Source organism: Pelmatolapia mariae, linkage group LG16_19 (genome assembly GCF_036321145.2).
Source record: "Pelmatolapia mariae isolate MD_Pm_ZW linkage group LG16_19, Pm_UMD_F_2, whole genome shotgun sequence".
Taxonomy (NCBI): domain Eukaryota; kingdom Metazoa; phylum Chordata; class Actinopteri; order Cichliformes; family Cichlidae; genus Pelmatolapia; species Pelmatolapia mariae.
The window spans coordinates 39,029,306-39,053,756 of NC_086241.1; positions in this window are offsets into that span (position 1 = coordinate 39,029,306).

Below are 24,451 nucleotides of genomic sequence, written 5' to 3' on the forward strand. Positions count from 1 at the left end.
GCTACAGACTCTCTCCCAGACCACAGACTCATAATGCAAGTCAGAGCTTTTTTTAAAAAGAAAGAAAGTTGTGTTTTCAAAATTGGAGTTCAAGTTATTTTTACTTCCAATAGTGTTAACATACTACACAGGTCATGAACAAGATTTGTTTTAATTTTTATTGTAAGTGGGCTAAGCAGTTAATTAAAAGTAGTCTAACATAAATGTAAATGCTGTAATTTGATTATCTTAATAAACCATGTAACTTGGATGGATTCAGTGCTGGCGTGACCACATTGCACACGTCTGATGTCGCTCACAGTGGTCCCAGGGATCGCTCAGGGAGTTTGTGTGTTCGCTCAGACACATGAAAAATTAGAGGGAACATTGTTCTTGTGTTTCTGAGTCGACCACTGTTAAAAATCAGATCTGTATGTTCAAGCTGGGAACTAATATAGTTTCTTTGTTTTTGAACCACCAAAGAGTAAAACAGTCTATGAGAGATCTGTTCCTGAGCCTGTATTTCAAAAGACTGCGAGCTTTTCAGTTGGAGACCGTTTGTGGTGCTGAGCTTGCCCTTCCAGCAACTGATGGTGTTTCTCGGCCAGCAAATTTAAAAACTGTAACAGTTGCCCAGCCAGAATCCCCAGAAGGTGTTTGCTGTGGTTCACTGTTGAATTCCCCAAAGACTGCTTATTGTGCTCAGTTATTATTATATTTATTGATGGTGTTGCTCAGCCAAAGACTAATTTTGTTTCCCAGCATTCAGAGATGCCTCCTCACCGCCCGAGCCAGAGCCATCCATGCTGTCGGAACCCGAGGGTGGAGGAGAGCCAGAGATTTGTAACTGATTAAATGCAGAGTGGTGTATGAATAGAGTGAAAATAGGTGAATGAAGAAGATATGCTCATCACATCATAGGAAGCCCCCAGCAGCCTAGGCCTGTTACAGCGAAACTAAGGAAGCTTTCAGAGCAACCTCATCCAGCCCATAAGCTTTATCCAAAAGAAAGGTTTTAAGCAGTGAAACGTATACAATGAAATGTATTAACCAGGGGTGTCAAACATAATCAGAAAAACAGAATCAAAGAGTGCATACATTTTTACAGTTTTTCAAAATTTTAGAGCTTTTCCTATTGATAAAGACTGCCCACCTGCATTACCTTTCATACTATAGCAAAGTAATTAACTAACAGATAAACAACTAAATGACAGGAACGATACTGTTTTTCAAATATTAATGAGTCCACAATAAAAACAACAAAAACTTTTATAAGTCTTAATTACTTACTACTTAATTATAATGAAGTATTATTCCCCCACCCACCGCCGCAGTGGGGGCTAAGGCATCAAGGAGACAACAACACAAGACAACCAAAATTAATGAAAGAGAGGGACGACTGCAAGATTAATAGTCAGGCAGTATTTACTCATCATTTACCATTCCTTGACAATAATAATAAACTTAAAAGAAAAAGGTGGGGGAGGAGGACTAGGTGGTTCAGCCAAATCAAAGAAATGAATAAAACAAAAAGAGACCGATAGCTTCCCTAAAGCCTAAATAAACCAATACACAAAACAAAAGGCCTGCCTAGTTGCTCGACAAAACGGGTCAGCCAAAAACATACAAAAGATCAGCCAACAGACACATGCCAATTTAAAACCAGAGAGTGTGTCTGCTACAGTGTTCTCTGATCCCTTTTTGTGATGGATATCGAGAACATAGTTCTGAATAATCAGTGACCAATGCATAAGTCGTTGGTTATGATTATATATCCCAGAGAAGAACACCAAAGGGGTGGGGTTGGCTGTGGCTCAGATGGTAGAGCAGATCAGCTACTGATTGGAAGGTTGGTGGTTCAATCCTTGGCTTCCCTAAGGATGCCAAATATACTACAGCAAGATACTAACCCCAAGTTGCTCTCCGATGTGTTCATCGGAGTGTGAATGTGTGTGAGTGTTGGTTAGTTTGCACGTGAGTTTAGAAGTGCTTGTATGAATGGGTGAATGACGCATGTTGTATTCAGTGCTTTGAGTACTCCGGGAGAGTAGAAAAGTGCTATATAAGAATCAGTCCGTTTACCATTACCAAAGGGTTTGTGATCTGTGAAAACTTCAAAATCCTGCAAGACCCACAATAAAGCAAATGTCTCCTTTTCAACACTAGAAAACCTGAACTGATGTTTATTAAACTTGTGAGAGAAGTAACTCACAGGATGGTTATCCTCCTGGAGAAGCACTGCTCCTGCCCCGTCTGCGCTATCATCTATTTCCAGTTTGAAGATAGAAAGAGTAAAGAGAAGTTAGGAGCAGACAATACGGGGGAGAAAGAAAGTAGTATGCCCTTAAGGCTTTTTGTTGGCACCAATCAGACCAAACAAAAGACTTTGAGGGACTGGTCAGTGACGGGGCAGCAACAGAGGAGAAGTTCATACAAAATTGTTGCTAATATCCAGTCATCCTAAGGAAATGGCGCAGTTCCCTCCTGGTGGTTGGTAGGGGGAATTCCATAATTACACTTTCCCTAGAGCAACCTGCTGGCCAGAGAACACTGCCTTTACCAAAGGCACACTTGGCAAGATTCAACGTTAGGGATACATTTTCTAGGTTAGTGAAGACTTCTCTTAAAGTAGTCATGTGGGTTAACCAGCGGCTACAATACACAACTATGTAATCTAAATAAGCTCTACAGTTATGTTTCCCAACACCTGATTGTCTTTGAAAGGTAGGTTACTTTTAAAATGTATTCCACTACAGATTACATGCCCCAAAATGTATTTTGTAATGTATTCCGTTACGTTACTCAATGAGAGTAAAGTATTCTGAATACTTTGGATTACGTAATATTAGAGATGGACCGATCCGATATTACGTATTGGTATCGGTCCGATACTGACCTAAATTACTGGATCGGATATCGGAGAGAAATAAAAAATGTAATCCGATCCAAAGTATCACAAAATCACCTCACAAAACGCCCTACTTGGCGTAACCCAGCTCGGCGCATCGGGGCAGTATGTGTCACATGATAGAGCGCCTGTTGTCTGCGAGACCTGTCGGCGGTCTGTTGGAGCATTTGGAGCCTCGCTATGTTTCCAAACTGCGGCATTTCATCTCGGCGAAAACTATCCCAGAGAAGTAAAGCAAGTGTGTAAGTTCATCCCTGAATGTTTGCATAGTATTTCCACGTTAAGCTTAACAACTGATATATTGAGCCACAGCTGGACTGGCCATCGGAGTTCCATATTCAGGTGAAAAGGAAGCGATTTGTCCCGTACTTCAGCTAGAATTAAAAAAAAAAGACACAAAGCTGGAGTTATTCTGTGTCTTTATGCTGCAGCTGCCTCTTCTTCTCTCATTCTCTCCCCCTCCCTCTCCTGCTGCTACTTCAATCATGAAACTGATCAATGATCAGCTGATCGGCTTTTCTGCCGCAAGTGCCTTCTTTCTTGTTTGTTTATCGCCCACTTTGTGCCAGAAAGAGGAAACCAGTGGATGTCGCGCTAAACAACAGCAGCACGTTTAAGCTTGATCAGCTGTTGTTAGAATGTATTTAATATTAATTTCTAGTATCAGCTGATGTTTGCTGGAGCCACAGCTGTAAAGCTGCTGGTCATGATGTCGGTTTGGATATGTGGTGAGAGGCAAACATGAAGATGAAACCAGGAGATGTCCTTACTGAATCATCAGAGCTGAACAGGTGATGGAGAAACAGGTTTACCTTTTAGGTGACATGAATGAGTTGAAGGGAAGTTATGAACTGTTTCTGAGAAATAACACCAGGATCCTTTTCTAAGTAGCTGACAGCTGGTAACTGTGCAGGGGCGGCTCTAGCAAAGTTCTGCCAGGGGGCCAGGTAGGGCATTAACAGGGACAGGGGGGCACAAAGAAATACTTTTCTTTGTTATGTCATTTAAAAACTTTGAATAAATAATTATCTGAATCTTACAACAAAAGTGGTCATCTGATTAAATGTATAGAAATCCATTATAATATATAGTAACTAATAAGTCTAATATACACCCTAGTAAGCTACAGTACTTTTTCCTTTGGGAAGGTATCATCTGTGCACTCTGCAATTCTGTTGAAGAAAGATGTTGAATCTAATTAAATATTGTAAAAAAATTATTGAATTTCTGTGCATTTGTTTTACACTTGCATTTAATTAAAGTTGATTACATCGATTAAGGGCGGGGGGTGGTTCCCTAATATTTTTGCTGGGAGTTGGCAACCCTATTAGTTAGGTTGCTTAATATTTCCACTAAGTGCTCTTTAAAATACCAGAATAGGGAGGATGGTGCAGGTTTAAATTTATTAGATTGATCAGTGTTGCTGAACTATAAAATGTTTTGGGTGGAGTGTATTTTTTGCATACAGGTATAACAGAATAGCTTCAGTCTCTTGTTTTTTAAAACTTGAGTATGAACTTATACAAAGGGTTAAAAAAAAACAGTTTTATTGATTACAAAATATGCTATATTGGATTCATATCGGTATCGGCAGATATCCAAATTTATGATATTGGAATCGGTATCGGACATTAAAAAGTGGTATCGTGCCATCTCTACTTAATATATTATCATGCTTTTTACAACTAAATCAAATCAAATCAAATCAAATCACTTTTATTGTCACGTCACATGTGCAGGTACACTGGTACAGTACATGAGAGTGAAATTCTTGTGTGCGAGCTTCACAAGCAACAGAGTTGTGCAAAAATACAATAACGTAAAAAAAGCAAAATATAAGAATGGCTAAATCTGAAAGTAATAAATATATGTACAATATATAAGAGTATATGCATTACTGGATGTGTATACTAAATATGTTTCTCTACGTGTGTGTGTGTGTGTGTGTGTGTGTGTGTGTATGTGTGTGTGTGTGTGTGTATGTGAGTGTGTATATACATATTTTACAAATGAAATAGAGTAAACAATAAAATAAGATATATAAAATATACAGAGGTCGGTAGTTGACATGTGCAAAACAGTGGCATTAATGTACAGTATGGAGTGCATAATGTTGAAGTTCCAGTAGTGAAGGTGAGGTGTCTATGACGTGTTCAGCAGTCTGATGGCCTGGTGGAAAAAGCTGTCTCTCAGTCTGCTGGTACAGGACCGGATGCTGCAGAACCTCCTTCCTGATGGAAGTAGTCTGAACAGTTTATGGCTGGGGTGACTGGAGTCCTTGATGATCCTCCCCGCTTTCCTCAGGCACCGCTTCCTGTAGATGTCTTGGAGGGAGGGAAGCTCACCTCCAATTATCCGTTCAGCACACCGCACTACTCTCTGGAGAGCTTTGCGGTTGTAAGCGGTGCTGTTGCCGTACCAGGTGGTGATGCATCCAGTGAGGATGCTCTCAATGGCACAGCGATAGAAGGTCCTGAGGATGCGGGGGCTCATGCCGAATCTTTTCAGTCTTCTGAGAAAGAAGAGGCGCTGCTGCGCCTTCTTCACTGTTTTTTTTTATGTGTACTGACCACGTAAGATCCTCAGCCAGATGTACACCAAGGAAGCGGAAGCTGCTCACTCTCTCCACAGCAGCGCCGTTGATGGTGATGGGGGTGTGTACTTCTCTGCACCTCCGGAAGTCCACTATCAACTCCTTTGTCTTTGCGACGTTGAGGGTGAGATGGTTGTCTTGACACCAGTGGGTCAGGGCGCTGTAGGCCGTCTCATCACTGTCGGTGATAAGACCCACCACTATAGTGTCGTCCGCAAACTTCACAATGATGTTGGAGTTTCTAGTGGCCATGCAGTCGTAGGTGTAGAGTGAGTACAGGAGAGGGCTCAGTACACACCCCTGTGGAGCACCAGTGTTCAGTGTGATGGGGGATGAGGTGGTGCTGCCCAGCCTGACCACTTGGCGTCTGTCAGACAGGAAGTTAAGGATCCAGCTGCAGAGGGAGCTGCTCAGTCCTAGATCCTGCAGTTTCCTGTCCAGCTTCGAGGGAACGATGGTGTTGAATGCTGAGCTGTAATCTACAAACAGCATTCTCACATACGTGTCTCTCTTCTCCAGGTGTGACAGGGCAGCATGGAGTGTCAGGGCTATGGCATCATCAGTGGACCTGTTGTGGCGGTATGCGAACTGTAGAGGGTCCAGTGAGTCGGGTAGTGCAGAGCAGATGAAGTCCCTGACCAGCTTCTCGAAGCATTTGCTCACGATGGGGGTCAGGGCTACAGGTCGCCAGTCGTTCAATGAGGAGATGGTGGAGGATTTGGGTACAGGGACGATGGTGGCCATTTTGAAGCAGGCTGGGACTACAGACAGAGAGAGGGAAAGGTTGAAGATGTGTGTAAACACTCCAGCCAGCTGAGCCGCGCATGACTTGAGGACGCGGCCGGGAATCCCGTCCGGACCAGTAGCTTTGCGTGCGTTCACGCTCCTGAAGCACTTCCGCACATCCTCCTCAGACACAGTGTGCGCACTGACGTCATCCGCGGTGCGCGCACTGTCCGGTCTCATGGTGTTCGCTGTGTCGAATCTAGCGTAGAATACGTTTAGATCCTCACACAGAGAGGCCGTGGTCTGCGGTGTGCTGGTTTTCCCTCTAAAGTCTGTGATTGTGTTTAGTCCCTGCCACATACTCCGAGGGTTGTCAAACTGTTGCTCCACCCTGTCCCTGTACTCACGTTTGGCTTTGATCGTCTTCCGGAGTTGGTAATGTGCGTGTTTGTAGTCCGATGTGTTCGCGGAGGCAAAAGCGGTGCTCCGTGCCGCCAGCGCCATGCGAACATCTCCGTTAATCCAGGGTTTTTGATTTGGGAAGGATTTAACTGTTCTGGATGGGACGACATCTTTCACGCATTTTCTGATAAATCCGCAGACTGAGTCTGTGTACTCATCAATGTCATTAGCAGCCACGTGAAACATTTCCCAGTCCGCGTGATCAAAACAGTCCCGCAGCATAGACTCCGATTGGTCCGACCAACGATGCACCGCCCTCAGGGTTGGAGCTTCCTGTTTCAGCTTCTGCCTGTAGGCGGGCAGGAGCAGGATGGAGCGGTGATCTGATTGGCCGAATGGTGCGCGGGGGAGGGCTTTGTACGCATCCCGGAAAGAGGTGTAGCAGTGGTCAAGAAGCCGGTCTCCACGAGTGTTGAAATGGATGTGTTGGTGGAGTTTTGGTGAAACTTTCTTCAGGTTACCCTTATTAAAGTCCCCGGTCGTGATAAACGCCGCCTCTGGGTGTGCGGTTTCCTCACTGCTGATCGCGCTGTACAGTTCCCTGAGTGCTCGGTCAGTGTCGGCTTGTGGGGGAATGTAAACAGCCGTAATAATCACTGCTGTGAATTCCCTCGGTAGCCAGAATGGCCGGCACTTAACCATCAGGTACTCCAGGTCCGGTGAGCAGAAAGATTTGACCGGGTGCACGTTCGCGTAATCACACCAGCTGTTGTTGATCATGAAACATACACCACCGCCTCTGCTTTTCCCAGTAAGCTCCTGTGACCTGTCCGCGCGGTGCACAGAGAACCCCGGTAGTTGTATTGCGGAGTCCGGTACCTTGTCCGATAGCCAGGTTTCTGTGAGGCAGATCACGCAGCAGTCCCGCATCTCTCACTGGAATGAGATCCGTGCTCGAAGCTCGCACAGCTTGTTCTCCAGAGACTGCACATTAGCCAGTAATAAACTGGGTAACGGTGGTCTGTTAGTGCGCCGTCTCAGTCGAACCAGAACGCCAGATCTTCTCCCTCTGCGTCGGCGTTTGCAGCCTCCACAGGCCCAGAACAAAGGCGTCTCAGGTGAGATGAATGGGGGGTCTGCAAACGGAGGGTCCGTGTTGCAAAACTTGAACTCCGGAAAGTGATGAGAAAGTCCGTCTTTTATGTCCAGTAAGGTTTGTCGGTCGTACACAAGGAGACATGTGCTACTCGTGAAAAAATAAAGGAAAAGTAAAATTTAACACAAAAAACAGCTGTTGCTTGGGGGAGCTCGCGACGAGGCTGCCATACTTGGCGCCATCTTGGCTACATTCATCAACTACATGAATGTCCTATTGCTGTGTGATTTATTACTATTACTGAAGGTTACTCTCCATACCAATGCCAACTAGATGTTTAAATCTTAATATAAATGAGTAACAGTAGGTGGACATTAGGTAAGGCTGCACTTTTTGCAGCGATCTCGTATAGAAAACTATTCCGCGCGTATATAGAACAGGTCTGCGGCTCCGAACCGTAGTAAAGGGACCTCTGGCTAATACGTCGGGTTCGTGTCGGGCTCGTAGCTGAAAACTAGCTTTACTTTGTTGTCTGGGTCAACTTTGCTAGCGAGAGACAGAGAGAGGCGTTGAAAGGCTGCTCCAACAGAACTTATTGTTTCGGAGGAAAACACGAACACGGTGTACAGTCGAGTCTTAATAGCATACTTACAACTGGGCTCGTCAGGCACTCTTCTTGGCTGCAGTGGTTATTATTATATTTACATGCTTCCAGTTCCCGTTTCTGCTCGATGACAGCTCGTACTTTTCCTTTTTCTCCCTCCCTCGCTCACAGACACATAACGGGTATGGCAGTCCATTCTCCCTGCAGCACGGACTCTGCCTATTGCCTTCATATTAAATCATCAGGAATCAGGAAAGGGTACAGCTTTTTTTGTTATAGTACCACCAGCTTCATGCTCCTTGTTTTTAATGAAAACATGACCAAATGTAGGCTGGCACAGGGCCTAGGGATGCTTGGAGCAGACAGAAGCTGACCACCATAGCAGGGTGCATGCTAGGTGCCAGACAGGCACCTACTTGTCCTTGGGTATCAGAAACTTTAAAAAAGAGTCGAGCCACAGCTTTCGAGTGATGTCAGAGCTACTGGGACTTGAAAGCCTGGCTCGCAAAAACAGTACTGTGGATGCACTAATCAACATGTATTTACAGCTACCAGAAGGTTGTAGATTATAGCACCAACACGTGATCTCTTCTAACCCTGACTGACAAATCATACCAAACCTGTACTGTCAGTGGCAGCTCATTCAAACTGCAGGAATGATTTACCTGACATCAGAAAAATACTTGGTCGACTTTACTGTTATGACATGATATTAATGTGATAACTGAATTCTACTTTAGAGAAGTTCATTTAATCTAGCTGTGCACTATTTACCTTTGCTTTAACAATGAACAGTTTCTTGTTCTTCACCTCTCACATGGCAGCATTATTTACCCAAGCAGTATTTGCCCCTCAAGGTCCTGAGTTGTTCACATTACCGAAAGCTATGGATAGCAGAATAAGCTGTCCATAGCTTAGGTCGCACCAAACATACTCAGCGCCGCTTCTCAACCCACTAATGCATTTTCCTTATAAGTGTGAAATAAACAGACTTTCGACTGGTATAAGAGTGGTATAAGTTGAAGTTTTAAAAACATGTTTAGCGCCATCTTGTGTCAGTACAGAATGTCACATCATGTGGTTGGTTGCGGCCAATAGGCTTAGATTAGTCTATCTTTGCTAGCTAGAGACAGAAACAATAACTCAGAGTAAAATAATCACTTCTGGCAGCAAAAATGAGTTTTACATTAATAAACCAAGGCTATACTGTCCACTTTGACGCTCTGTCTCTTTAGCAGTAAGTGAGTTTGTGTTGTTTGGCTAGCTGCACTCAAACGGGAAAATCTATCTGTTTGCATCGAGGAAGGGCATCGAATCAGTGGCAAATCAACATGTGGATCCATCTGCTGTATTTGAAAGAAGAATTTCCTGGAACTTGTACCAGAAGCATTACCCCTTTATTATTTTTATATTATGATTATTGTTTATTATCCCTTAAACAAAGAACAGCTAGGGGACTAAAAGGTAGATCTTTGGCAGATGGCAGCCATGATCATAATGCATATATGTAGGTTAGCTGTTACTGACAGGTCATTCAACTATTTATACTAAGGACATGCAGCACCATGATTTCCCAAAGCTTCTGAAACACATGTGCAAAACTACATGCAATCTTTTCAATCCCATTAAATTCAAACTGACTTGCTTATCAGTGAGTTCAAAGCTGAGCCCGGACATATTTATTTTCCCTTAGTCTCAAAATGTAGTGTAAAGAATATTTTCTGTGCTCGTTGCTGGTATTTAAATAAACAAGTGTCTGCGGCTTGAAAACCAGTGGTGTTTACAGCCTTTTGGAAAGGATACCGCCGAGTCTCTTGTGAATTACTGGCATCATTCGGCTTGCTTGATCTGGTCCTTCCCTGCATCCCTTGCTGGTTGAATAATTTAGCACTGACCCACGTCTGAGCCTACAAGCCTGAAGTTTGACCTTAAGATTTGTTTTAACTGCGAGCACTCAAAGTAAACACTGAGCAGCTCTTGGAAACTTGTGTGTCCCGCATGTTTATGCAGTGTTGAACATAACCCTCCTTTTCAATCCTCATGCCCCTTCTTACTCACCACACAATCTCTGATCTGCAGGATCTATCTGATGCCCTCTTTGATGCCTTTCATGCATCAAATTTAATTTTGCAGTTTGTTTTGTATTTTTCACTTCATGTGCTAGGATCTGCAGATCCTACGGTAACAGACAGCCCTTAGAAAAATATTTCCTCAAATTGTTCCCATCCCTCCACACTCTCTTCCTCTCCTTTGAATAATTTCTACACCATTTATCCCAGGACTTTGAATGGCCTCCTGTACCTTGATGAAGACCTTTAATAAAAGCCCATTAATACTTTGCTCAGTCGTATGATATAAATTCACTAGCCGCTAATTACATGTGCCTGTGAATAATTTACAGTGTGAAAATAAATTAGTAGGACAGGAGTCCATTGGAGCTGTGCAGAAAGACAGGAGGCCGCTTTGATTCGAGTGGCGTGTGCGTTGTGTTTGCTCCTCCTACAGAATACACAATAACCTCTGATGAGCCTAATCATCCCCCTTGTGCTGCTGTATTAGACGAGGGCCATCAAGAGCTAACTGATCCACTGTAACCCATTTATGCAGCTGCACATTGACATCAAATCAATATTTAAAATCTTTCTTATGCATGTATTCCTGCTTGTCTGACTTCATTAAGGCCATTCCTCATCCCTCAGGCTAGAAGACATTCCCTCCGGAGTGCTTGGATGAAGCCATGCAAGAGATGCCACTGCTGCCTGGATGTATGTATGTGCTCACCTAATAAGTGTGTCCATTACAAGGTGGAGCCCCCCCTAAACTCATTCAGTTATATGCTGGTAAGGCTTAGAGGTGTAGCTGCTGTGCCAACACCAATTTTTGGTGAAGTCGTGTTATCAGAACTCAAATATTCCTCTTGCTGGCACAGCTTTTTGAAACCAGAACTAAATGCTTAAGGCAGAGCTACATGCTTATTGGCTAAGTACTTGTCAATCATGTACGCCAATCAAGTTGTTGGAAAGGAGTATAAATTGGGGTATGCTCATTGTCTGGCACCCATCATTTATATAATGAACTTTCTGTTGTATTCAATAAGGCTTCAAACCAGTGATGGAGAGGTTAAAGGCATCAGGAATGTAGTTAGTGAGGTAACTTATCCAGAAGGCTGAGTGCCTTTTCCCCACAGACCTCTGTACAACTGGAAGTCCTTTTATAAACAGAGGCATTGCGCTCTAAAAGAGTGAGTTTTTTAGTACACAACTAATTCCCTTTTCAGACCTGGAAGGATTAAGGATCTTAGGATTAATAGACAAGCTTATTGATGCAGCTTGTGAACCAAGCTTGCTAGCATTTTGTGATAAATTCACTTCGACCATCACTGACCCTACCACTGTACTGATGAAGAATGTTACAAGCTGTATAATGCTCTCCGAGGCTTTTCCAGACCCTTTCACATCTATGTCATGTGCTCAGGGTCAGTACCCGTTTGAGATTTTCCAGTTTTGGTATATTCTATGGCAAGTGTCAGCCGGTCTCCACAGTGCTGAGCAGTGATGACAGGGCACACTAGAGAACATCAGGCCACCCTAGTGATGTCTGTTTCTGATTGACATTCACACCAGGAGCATGTAGGTCAATTCAAAGTTTCAGGCAGTGCTCATCTTGTCCTTCCTTGCACAAAGTAGCAGATACAGGGCCTGCTGATGGGTTAAGGACCTTCTACAGCTCCATCCAGCTCTCCTAGAGTAACTGCCTGTCTCCAGGTATATCCTCCATGCTAATGACACTTTGCACTTTGCTAATGACACTGATATTATACTCTTAAATCTGGAAGAAACAGTGCACATGTTGTTTCATTGTAATATGTACCTTACTGGCCCTTCAAAGGTTATCTTGATGTTTATGTAGATTGTACTTTTAGGAGGGGAAATTAACTTTTATTGTAGCCCTGTTTCTATCATGATCCTGGGTCATTTTGACCCAGCGTTTTGTGTTTCCTTGGAGTTCATTTTGTGCCTTGTGTTTATTCTGATTTTTTATTAGTTTAGGGTTGAACCTGGAGTTTAGTGTTTTATCAGCCCTACCTGTGTCTGTCCTCGGTGCTCTGTTCATGTCCCCGTGTTTGTGTTGTAAAACAGTCTGTGTTTCTCTGTGTTTCTCTGTGCTTCTTGGTATCCTGTTCCTTAGCCTGCATCTCGCTGCTCCTCTCTCCGTTTCGTTATGACTTCAGGTTTGCTCTTTAGTTTATCCCAGTTTAGGTCTTCTTCAGTAACTGCTCATGCTTCATTGCCCATTTTTGTCACCCTGCCACTCTTTAAATAAACTCTCACTCATATCATCCGTTGCTTGCCTGCATTTTAGGTCCTCTTTCCCTCATTCCACAACACGACTGCTGCCCCAGCCGACCAAACATGGACCCAGCGGCATCCGCACCTTCCGAGGAGCTTCGGGAGGAACTAGTTTCGAGGTTGGGTAACCTGTGGCTCGAACATGAGGGAGAGGGATTTCACCGCGCAGTGGAAGCCAGGCTACAGCAATTAATCTCTTCTCACCCCTGGCTACTGGACTCTCTTCACCCACTCGCACAGGATTTTATCCTCCACGAGCTTCACCTCCACCCCCCAGCTGCTATCGCTCGCCTGCTCAGCTCGACGGAGGATCTGTGGCCCGGCCCGCCGGATGTGAAATTACCCGGCCGGTCGGAGCTATCTCCGAGAAGGAAGCGACGGTCGCGCCGTTGGCCCGTCACCCCACAGCCGGATGTTGGGACTTCAGAACTGCTGGCTGTGGTGAGTGGAAAAGAGACTGTTTCTGTTTCGCCAGACCTTGTGACTGTTTATACCGGGCCTGTGTTTTTTGAGTCAGCTGCCCAGCCGGAAGCTCAGTTAGCTGCCCAGCCAGTAGCTCAGTTAGCTGCCCAGCCAGTAGCTCAGTTAGCTGCCCAGCCAGAAGCTCAGTTAGCTGCCCAGCCAGAAGCCCAGCCGTCACCACCATCACATTCAGCCTCACTACCCATAGCTCAGTTACAGTCACAGCCAGACTTACTACAAACTATGTTACAGTCCATAGCCCAGTCAATAGCTCAGTTGGTAGAGGAATCATCAGCCTTATCGTCAGCTCAGTCTCCAACTTCACCACCATTATTTTCCCAACCTTTACTTCAGTCGCCCTCAGCTCAGCCACCTATTCAGCCATCATCCTCACCTACTCCTCCTGTACAACAAGCTAAGTCAATCCAACCTGAAAAGAACAGTTTCTCATCTGTTCATTCTAAGCAGAGAGACAAACCGCACAATATTGTAACCCGTTCTCAAAAGCTGGCCATTTCAGAGACTGTGATGCACTCCAGGGCCTTCCCAGAGGCTGAGTTTCAGCCCTCAGCCCACTCTGGACCCCTGGAGGCTAAGAACCCAGCTGAGGACCGCACCCGGCTGTCACTGCCTGAGCCGAGTCAATGCTCTGTGCAGCTGCAGGCTGTTATGTGTTTGCCAGAGGTCACCGTGCCTGCTGGTTCTGTTTTGTCCCTGCCAGAGGCCCGTGTGCCTGCTGGTTCTGTTCTGTCACTGCCAGAGGCCCGTGTGCCTGCTGGTTCGGATCTGTTCCTGCCAGAGGCCCGTGCGCCTACTGGTTCTGCTCTGTGTTTTCCAGAGGCCCACGTGCCTGCTGGTTCAGCCCTGCGTGTGCCAGGGGCCCCAGTGCCCGCTGGTTTTGGGACTGTTTTTGCTGGGGGGCCCGACGAGCCCGTCCAGCCTCCTGCCTCGTCGGCTGGGGGGCCCGAGGAGCCCGTCCAGCCTCCATCTACATCCACGCCGCCTGCAGCAGCAGCAGCTTCATCCACGCCGCCTGCAGCAGCAGCAGCTTCATCTGCTTCATCAGCGTCGCCTGCAGCAGCCTCCTCATCAGCTTCAGCAGCGTCGCCTGCAGCAGCCTCCTCATCAGCCTCAGCGTCGCCTGCAGCAGCCTCCTCATCCGCTTCATCCACGCCGCCTGCAGCAGCAGCAGCTTCATCCGCTTCATCAGCGTCGCCTGCAGCAGCCTCCTCATCAGCTTCCGCAGCGTCGCCTGCAGCAGCCTCCTCATCAGCCTCAGCGTCGCCTGCAGCAGCCTCCTCATCCACTTCATCAGCGCTGCCTGCAGCAGCCTCCTCATCAGCTTCATTAGCGTCGTCTGGTCCAGCTTCAGCTTCACCCACGCTGTCGCCTGGTCTAGCTTCAGCTTCACCCACGCCGTTGCCTGGTCCAGCTTCAGCATCGGCTCCGGTGTCGCCTGGTCCAGCTCCGGCTTCATCCTCGCCTGGTCCAGCTCCGGCCTCATCCTCGCCTGGTCCAGCATCTGCCTCAGCCTCAACCTCGCCTGGTCCAGCCTCCGAGTCAGCTTCGTCCTCGTCTGGTCCAGCCTCCGAGTCAGCTTCGTCCTCGTCTGGTCCAGCCTCCAAGTCAGCTTCGTCCTCGTCTGGTCCAGCCTCCGAGTCAGCTTCGTCCTCGTCTGGTCCAGCCTCCGAGTCAGCTTCGTCCACGCCTGGTCCAGCCTCTGCTTCAGCCTCGCCCTCGTCTGGCCCAGCCTCCGAGTCAGCTTCGCCTTCGCCTGGTCCAGCTTCAGCCACGCCTGGTCCAGCTTCAGCCACGTCTGGTCCAGCCTCCGCTTCCGCTTCAGCCTCTGCCTTGCCTGGTGCTGCGGGGGCCACGCAGCCTTTGGGTCCCAAACTGCCGCCTCGACATCGGCGGTCATCTGCCAGGCCGCTTGTTGGGCGTCATCGCCACTATGGACGACCTCCCGAACGCCAGCGCTACCTTCCGCGCGGCCGGCCTCCGGACTTGTGTCACCGCCGCTGTTGCCGTCCGCACGGTCGGCCGCCTGAACTGTTTCCCCGTCGCCGCCGTTGCTGTCCACACGGTCGGCCACTGTTGGGTCTGTTCCCACAAACCCGCTAGATCTAGATACTTATTCATCATGAAAGAAAACAAGGCAACAGCGTTCGATCGATTACTTGCGCAAGGGAAGCCTCATTTGTGTCCAGCACGAAAATGACCCCAAATCCGGCCTCCTCTCGCTGCCTTTTATTGAGAGACAGTTCACACAAAACACAGCAAAGCAACGCCCACATAGTTCTAAGGCATTGTATGTATATGTGTGAGCTTCTGTATGTAAGTAAGAATGTGTGTGTGTGTGTGTGTGTGTGTGTGAGACCTCCTGCTGGGCAGGAAGCTTACATCAAAAAAGACCTTCACAAGGATGTTGCCTGTAATAAAAGACTACAGCCCCCCACCCAGAACCTCGAGAATCTGGGGAGGGGGACAGTGAAATTCCTTTCGTAGGGATGGTAAGCATAAAAATGACAAACATTTAACAGTTCACTCTAACAGCCGCCTGAACTGTTTCCACGTCACCGCCACTGCCTTCCACATGGTCGGCCTCCGGAGATGAACTGTTCTAGACTCCTGAGTTGTCAGCCTCTGGGCCGGCCTCCTGAACTGTGTTTTGGGACCCTGTTCAAGGACTCCAGTGTGTGTGTTGTGTTTGGACGATTCATGTGACTCACTGGAGCTTCTTTTGTTTGGTGTTGGTCCCTCCATCCTGGACCCCCCCTCCGCCCGCCCTGGCTTGGTTGTCTGTCTCTGTTTTGGGCTGTCTGGAGCCAGCCCTTGGAGGGGGGGTACTGTCATGATCCTGGGTCATTTTGACCCAGCGTTTTGTGTTTCCTTGGAGTTCATTTTGTGCCTTATTCTGATTCTGTATTAGTTTAGGGTTGAACCTGGAGTTTAGTGTTTTATCAGCCCTACCTGTGTCTGTTCATGTCCCCGTGTTTGTGTTGTAAAACAGTCTGTGTTTCTCTGTGTTTCTCTGTGCCTCTTGGTATCCTGTTCCTTAGCCTGCGTCTCGCTGCTCCTCTCTCCGTTTCGTTATGACTTCAGGTTTGCTCTTTAGGTTATCCTAGTTTAGGTCTTCTTCAGCAACTGCTTATGCTTCATTGCCCGTTTTTGTCACCCTGCCACTCTGTAAATAAACTCTCACTCATATCATCCGTCGCTTGCCTGCATTTTGGGTCCTCTTTCCCTCATTCCACAACACGACTGCTGCCCCAGCCGTGACAGTTTCTTACAGTGTATATGCTGATTCTCAGGTTATTATGTCACTGATGGACAAGTAATATTGGATCGCTTCCCTCACAAAAATACATGACAAATGTTTCTCATTTCTTTATTGTTTAAATGTGATAATGCAGGAATACTGAAAATTCTAAAGCATCCATAGACTTTTAAACCACAGCTCAAAGAACGGCTATATGAAACACAACAAAGTCTAAGAATCCCAGGTCCTAAATCAGTGGAGGGTCAGTGAATGATCCAAAAACACCATGCTGCAAGTAGAACTCAAAAACTCAACTATTTTTGTAGTAGATGACACCGCCAGACCCTGACTGCTATAACTGTTTTGGCCATGTATTAAACAGATGGTTTGAGCAGGGGTTTGTTTCTCTCTGAAAATAAGAAACCTTAAATCCTTGTTTTTTTTTGCTCACAGCCAGGTTGTGACACCTGCTCCATTAGTTGGAAGGAAGTGGGCAGGAAAGAAAAGCCTTCGGTGTCAGTAAATTAGTGGCATCAAAGCGTGATTGGCCAAGCACTTACTGTAGAAATTGGGCTGATTTTTACGCAATACTAACAATCTGCTGGCGGACTAGCTGCTTCCATTAAGTGTCCTCATTCAGGTACTAGCCTGTAACAGGGTCTGGGTTTGTCAAGGCAGTTTTAGTCAATTTTTAAAAAAGTCTTTGATGCAAACCATAACACCAGGGGGCAATTTTACTTTTAAAAGGCATGGCACATTTAACAATGGGAATAACAAATGATCTGTATATCACACTGGCAAAATATGGTATTTCCATTTCACCATTCATTACAGTCTCACATTTTAAAAAAGATGGTACAGAAGAGTTAATTTGAATTGCATTAGGGCCTGTTATGAGCTGGTAATTAACACAGCATACACAGAAGACTGTATGATCAGATGTGAGACCTACAGCACCTTTCCTGAAGTGTTCCAGTTATGGCTGAAATGAGCTCTTACTAGTGTTTATTCCACCAGCTGTAAAAGTAAATTCCTACTATATTGAATCAGTCCCATAACCATTTTACATGTAGATGCTAAACATCACATGCTTTAACACAGCATGGCACATCTAATTCACAATGTTACAAACTAAACAGTATTAATTTTCATGTAATGTGTTTTACCTTTAATTTTGCTAGAGCCTCATCATAGAGGAATTTACCAACTTTAAACCTATTGCTCATCCCTATTAATGTCAAAACACTGACACCTGTTTTGAGAAAGTTGAACATATGAAACAGCCATTGTAACCAGCTTCAGTATGGGGCTGAACACACTGTCAGAGATTTTGTTCCATGTTGACGCTACAGCATCGTGCAGCTGCTGCAGTTCTTTTCATCTCCACATCCGTGATACGAATCTCACAGTCCAACACATCCCAAAAATGGACTGAGATCTTCTGATTGTATAATTATGATGCCAACCCTGGTGCGGAACTATTAGCTGATGAGCTAGCTAACCTTTTTAACTCAACATGCTCCAGCATCCTTGGCTCTGTTGCTCCACTAAGGACTAAAGGCACCAGATTTTCACGTCAACTTTGGCTGAATGAAACCACCCGCGCTCTCAGACGCGAATATTGATGTGCAGAGAGAAAATGGAAAAAAGACAAGCTCCAGGTGTCTTTGGGCATTATGCATGACTATTTAACAAAATATCAGAAAACTGTTAAAGCTGCAAAATCTGCTTTCCTATCCGGTGTAATTTCTACCAAGTGTCATAAGCCCCGTTCTCTAGCATATCAAGACTATCTCTCCACACCGTTACATGTTCCATATGTACGGGGTATGACCCCCCCTTGGTCGTGGCGTGTGGATATTTCTTTAAGACACTCCGGCACGCCCGGCTACGCCCCACAGCTCACGTATAAAACAGCTGTGCAGACGTGACACCAGTGATTGTTTGATCTCCACTTGTGTTGTGTGTATGTGTGAGTGCCTTGAGGGTGTTGCCACTCCCCTGGTATTCCCTGGTATTCCCCTGGTAGCCCCGGTATTCCCCTGGTATGCCCTGGTATGCCCTGGTATTCTTTCGCTTGGTTCCCCCTAGCTGGCCCTTTGCTTCCCCTTGGTTGGTCCCCCTCCCCGGCTTATCGCCTCAAAAAAAACAGGCTTATGCACCGGTCAGACCATGCTGTGTGGCTGCCGGCTAGTGAGTAGCTCGGCTACAGTGAGGGAACACAGCAGGGACACGGCTTCAGCATTCAAGCATACGCTGTCGCCTGGGCACTGTGCAGCTCGGCTGCTATGTATGTAAACACAGAGGGGATACCGCTTCAGCGTTCCAAGTGTTCGCTGTTGGCCTGCTTAACACTGTGGGGAATAAACAGTGGGGTATTAGGCTACGGTTCGTGCCGGCTAATCGTTAGCCGGCCTGCGAGTAGCATTCCAGCAGGTTAGCCTGTCTGGCTTGTTGCCCGCAGCTCGCGGGTTAACGCGGCCAGCAGGGCGTACGCTTGAGTTCCAAGCATACGCTTTTACCTGTCAGCACTGTGACGCAGGAGCTAATAAACAGTGAAAAGGGAATTCAGGTTGCGGCTAGTGACGGCTAACTGTTAGCACTTCCTGGTTAGCCCCCTTGCTTGGTAGCAGAAGTATGGCAGCCCACACGTCCCAAACATGTCTGTGTATGGCATTTTTGCCTTTTGACGATAGGTACGAGCAGTGTGGCTGTGACTGGGCGAAAAAGGACAAATAAATAACTACATAAAAACAGCCTAGAGCATGCTGTGCTGGCTAAGTAGCTGACGCTTGCATGCACTGCTTTGTTGCCAGCACGAACTAGGCGGACCGTGCTTGGTTTTCTAAAAGCATTAAATGGCCCGCCCCCCCCTTCTCCTGCCTCCAAAAATGAGAGAGCAGGCTACTATGGGGAACATGGCTGCCGCTGCTGTGACACCAGTTAGGCAGGCCATGGGCTGGGTCCCCTCCCACACTTGTTGCTGATTTACTGCTGACCCCTCCCACAGCATCCCTCCCATGGCTCCGCCTCTGTGAGGCCTGGGCTGGTGGAGGTTGACTATCGGGTGGCGGATGTTGAAGAAGCTTCCATCTTCTCCTCCGGTGTTGCCCACCTGTCCCTGGGCTGCCCCCTGCTGGTCCCCGGGCACAGTGTCAGGCGAGATGGGTCCCTTCAGCTCTTGAGTGGAGCATGCCGTGTGGGAATTAGCCCTTCCTGAGGTCCCATCTAGTAGAGTGGACCTCAAGGTTGATGCTATCACGAAGCCTCGGCGCCTACTGTCTAAGGTGCCGCTGCTGCCTGGTTGGCCTGGTTGCAGGCAGTGAGTGCCCTGCCTCCCAGCATTTATGGTCCCCTGCCTGCAGTTGGTTGCTGGTCCCTCCCTGGCCTATTGGCCGCTATTCGCCGGTTCATACGCCAGTCGGACCTCGCTGCGTCTGACGGCTCGGCCAGCGGTTGACAGTTCTCCGGCCTGCGGCGCTGGCTCTCTGTCTGGCACATTGCCCAAATGTTGTGGGTCTACGTGGCCGGCAGGGCCCGCTCAGTGAACTGACATCCCCGGTGAGTCACGTCCCTGGATGCACTGCAGCTCCAGGCTGTCTTCTCCTGGCGTGTTGCCCGCATTCACCGGCTTACGTGCCAGTTGGACCTCGCTGCGGCGAGTGAGCATTCTCCAGCCTATTTTAGCCGGACTCTCTCTAGCATATCAGCTGCTGCAGCTCCTGGCTGTGTTCCCCTGGCGTATTGCCCGCATTCGCCAGTTTGTGTTTGTGTCTGATTCTTCAGCCGGCGAGTGAGTTTTCTCCAACCTGCAGCGCTGTGCACGAGTGTCTTGTTCTCGAAGTTCACTCTTGCTGCTCCCCTGTCTGCGGACAGTGCTAGCGACCACTCAGACCTGGGGCAGAACTTCAGGTTAGTCCCCGCTTGGCCTTCAGCGGGCTAGACCGCCAGCCTCCCCTTGTCTGCGGACGGCTGGGCGGCTCCGTGGTTGGATGGACCCTTCAGGTCGCATCCCTGCCCTGACCCTGCATCCTTGCAGCTGTACTGCTGCTGCTGGCGGTGTTCCCCTGGCATATAGCCCGCGGTTCGCCGGCTCACACGCCAGTCGGACGTCGCTGTGTCTGATACGTCAGCCGGCGAGTGAGTGTTCTCACGCAGCGCTGGCTCTCTGTCTGGTATTGCCCGCTTCTTGCAGGGTTGCGCACCCAGTAGGGTCTGCTCCTGGGATTCCAGGTTTGGGCCAGCTGTAGATCCTTGGGGAGCATACGTACAGGCTCGTCCTAGCCGACTGCCCGTGCCTCTGGCATTCCGTCGCTCCAACCGCATGCCGCACGTTGCGCTTGTCAGACCTTGCTATGTCTGACATTTTGGCCAGTGAGTGAGAGGTCCCCAGCCTGCAATGCTGGCTCCCTGCGGTGCTTGCCTGTGTGTCACGGACTTACACGGCCAGTACGCGGATGCCCAGTAGCTTGGAATTTGTGTCTGACCTCGAGTGTCTCATTGCGAGTTCACTCTTGAGGCTCCTCTCTCTGCGGACAAGAACGTGGTGATGGTGCTGGGGGTGGACCTTCGGGTCATCGCCTTGCTCAGCCCTCCACTTAGCCCCCCCTCCCTGTCTGTCAACAGCTCGGGGTGGCTTCGGCTTTGAGGATGGATGGGTCACATCCCAAGCTTGACCTGCTGTTACTGGCTGTGTTCCCCTGGAGTGTTGCCCGCTTCGCCGGCTTACACGCCAGTCAGACCTCACTGTGGCGAGTGAGAGTTCTCCAGCCTGTAGTGCTGACTCTCTGTCTGGCATTGCCCGCATGTCGTAGTCCTATGCGACCAGTGGCTACTTGGCAGCTCGGTGTGCTGCGTTCCCTGGCGGTCCGCCTCGCAGTTCCCGGGCTGACCTTGAGCGGCCGATCACTTGCGGTCCTGCACAACCGGTTCAGGCCAGTCTGGCGTCTGCAGACTGCTGCCTCCACCCCCTGGCTCGGCCTTGGCATTGTGAAACCCTGACCAGGGTGGTGTCTCTATTGGTGCATTGTCACTGACTCCCGGCACCTTCACTCTTGGCGGTTCGGTTACATTGTCTCCTTGCGGGGTGTCTTACAGAGTTACCCCGTACATATGGAATATGTAACGGTGTGGAGAGATAGTCTCAATATGCTAGAGAACGTACGGTTATGGTGTAACCTTGGTTCTCTTAGTGAGAGACTATCCACCGTCAGGCCGGAGACGCATTCCGATCAAACTATCACCGGTGTCACGTCTGCACAGCTGTTTTATACGTGAGCTGTGGGATGTAGCCGGGCGTGCCGGAGTGCCTTAAAGAAATATCCACACTCCACCACCAAGGGTTGTCGTACCCTGTACATATGGAATATGTAACGGTGTGGAGAGATAGTCTCGCACTAAGAGAACCAAGATTACACCGTAACCGTACGATTTCTTTTTAATATTTTTAATTCTGTGATTAACCCCTGTGCTACTGTTCCTATGGAGGCTTCCTTTGCACGTTCTGAAAACTTTTTGAATCACTTTATTAAAAAAATCTCAACCTGACGAACTCTGCATTCACAGGCAGTGTTAGACCTAGATCCACCTTGTAAATGCTTGGCTGTTTTTCAGCAGTTTGAGCCTTGAGCCACTCTGATGGATGCCTTGGGGGCAGTTTGGGGTTTAATGCTTTGATGCACTGATCTTCTGAATGACCATCTAAGCTGACAGGAGTGTGGACTTCAGACCAGTTGCTTCAAGATCTAACATGCTGTGTGTCCACATATTATCTTCTGCACACTTTGGTTACAGTGAGAGTGGATGTTTGAGTCATTATTGCTTACCTCTCAGTCTAAACCAGTTGGTAATTTTCCTCTGACTTCTGGGACAAACAATCATGTCAAAGTCACTTAAATTATGTTTAAGCCTCTACCAGAGGCCTGGGAGCTTGAGGGTCCTGCCCAGTATCTTAGCTGTTGCTAGGACTGCGCTCCTTTAGACAGAGATCTCCGATGTTGTTCCTGGGTTCTGCTGGAGCCACTCGCCTAGCTTAGGAGTCACAGCACCTAGTGCTCTTATGACCACTGGGACCACTGTTACCTTCACCCTCCACATCTTCTCCAGCTCTTCTCTGAGCCCTTGGTACTTCTCCAGCTTCTCGTGTTCCTTCTTCCTGATATTGCTGTCATTCGGAACCGCTACATCTATCACTACAACCATCTTCTGTTTGTCTACCACCACTATGTCTGGTTGGTTAGCCACCCCCATTTTGTCCGTCTGTATCTGGAAGTCCCACAGGATCTTAGCTCGGTCATTCTCCACCACTCTTGGGGGCACCTCCCATTTTGACCTCGGGACTTCGGCACAGATGTTTCTTTATACTATGCTGGCCACTTGGTTATGGCGTTCCATGTATGCCCTGCCTGCTAGCATCTTGCACCCTGCTGTTATGTGCTGGATTGTCTCAGGGGCATCTTTACACAGTCTGCACCTGGGGTGTTGCCTGGTGTGATAGACCCCAGCCTCTATGGATCTGGTGCTCAGAGCTTGTTCCTGTACTGCCATGATTAGTGCCTCTGTGCTGTCTTTCAGTCCGGCTTTGTCCTGCCACTGGTAGGACTTTTGGATGTCAGCCACTTCCTCTATCTGCTGGTGCAGGGGCCTGTCCTTCCATGATGGTGCCTCCCCCTTCTCCTGTTTCTTGGGTTTCTGCTGCCTGAGGTATTCACTGAACATGCGGTCAGTTGGGTCTTCGTGGATGTTCATTTTCTCATTCTGGACTGTGGTACTGACACTCATCAGTCCCTGGCCTCTTTCCTTCCACTTAGCATACAGCCTCAGGGTGCTCGACTTGTGGTGCAACCTCCTGGCTCTTCCTGGTTTTGATGTCATTGGCTTCTTTCTCCTCTATTGGCCACCCTATTACCCCAGCAGGGTACCTGATCACGGGCAGGGCGCAGGTGTTGATAGCCCAGATCTTGTTCTTACCGTTCAGCTGACTCCTCAGGACTTGCCTGATCCTCTGCAGGTACTTGGTGGCTGCAGCTTTCCTAGCAGCCTCTTCATGGTTCCCATTTGCCTGTGGGATCCCCAGGTACTTGTAGCTGTCTTCTATGTCTGCAATGTTGTCTTCTGGTTGTTGGATCCCTTCAGTTCTGACTACCTTCCCATGCTGGTGTTTCCACCTATGGCTGGAGTCGCCCAATCACCGCTAACAGGCTTCACCTGGGAGTAATATGGGCTGCCGGCTTCTTAAGACCAGTGCTCACAATCACTCACCGCCAGAATGTCTGTTAATGATCGTTAGTGTAGGCCGTTACGGTTTCATGTCAGCGTTTCATAGTGTTGCTTGTACTTACCTGAATTATCCTCTCCACTTACAGTGATTCTCCAGATGCCACTTACCATCACTGCAATACTCTCCTCAGCTCCATCGCTGGTCTGCTTGGCAGCTTCATTGACTCACTCCTCCAGCCTGCCTGCCTGCCTGCCTCCCTGCCCAACTCTTGGAGAAAGCTTGCATCATAGCTCTGGATTAAGACTGTTTCACATTTGTCCGTTTCCTCCTGGATAGTACTGTTTTCACTTACGCTCTTTGCTTCTGAGTGCTGTCTGCATCTGAATCCATACACCTGGTGGCGACTTGGCCCTGACAGCTAGTCTTGTTAATGATCTCACTGAGGGGGTTCAGGTCTATGCAGAATAGCAGAGGGGGCAGAGTATCTCTTTGGTAGATCCCATACTTGATGGTCACTTGTACTATTGGCTTGAAATTGGCCTTAAGTGTTGTACACCACATTTCCACCGAGTTCCTGATGAAGGCTCTTAGGGTCCTGTTGATCTTGTATAGTTCTAGGCATTTCAGGATTCAGGCGTGGGGAAGTGAGTCATAGGCCTTATGTAATCAATCCAGGCAGTGCACAGGTTGGTCAGCCTAGTCCTGCAGTCTTACCTTACTGCTTGGTCTACCAGTAGCTGGTGTTTTGTGCCTCTGGTATTCTTGCAAATTCCTTTCTGTACTCCGCTCATTTATTGAGCCATGTGCTTGTTCATCTTAGCCGCTATGATGCCTGACAGGAGCTTCCATGTGGT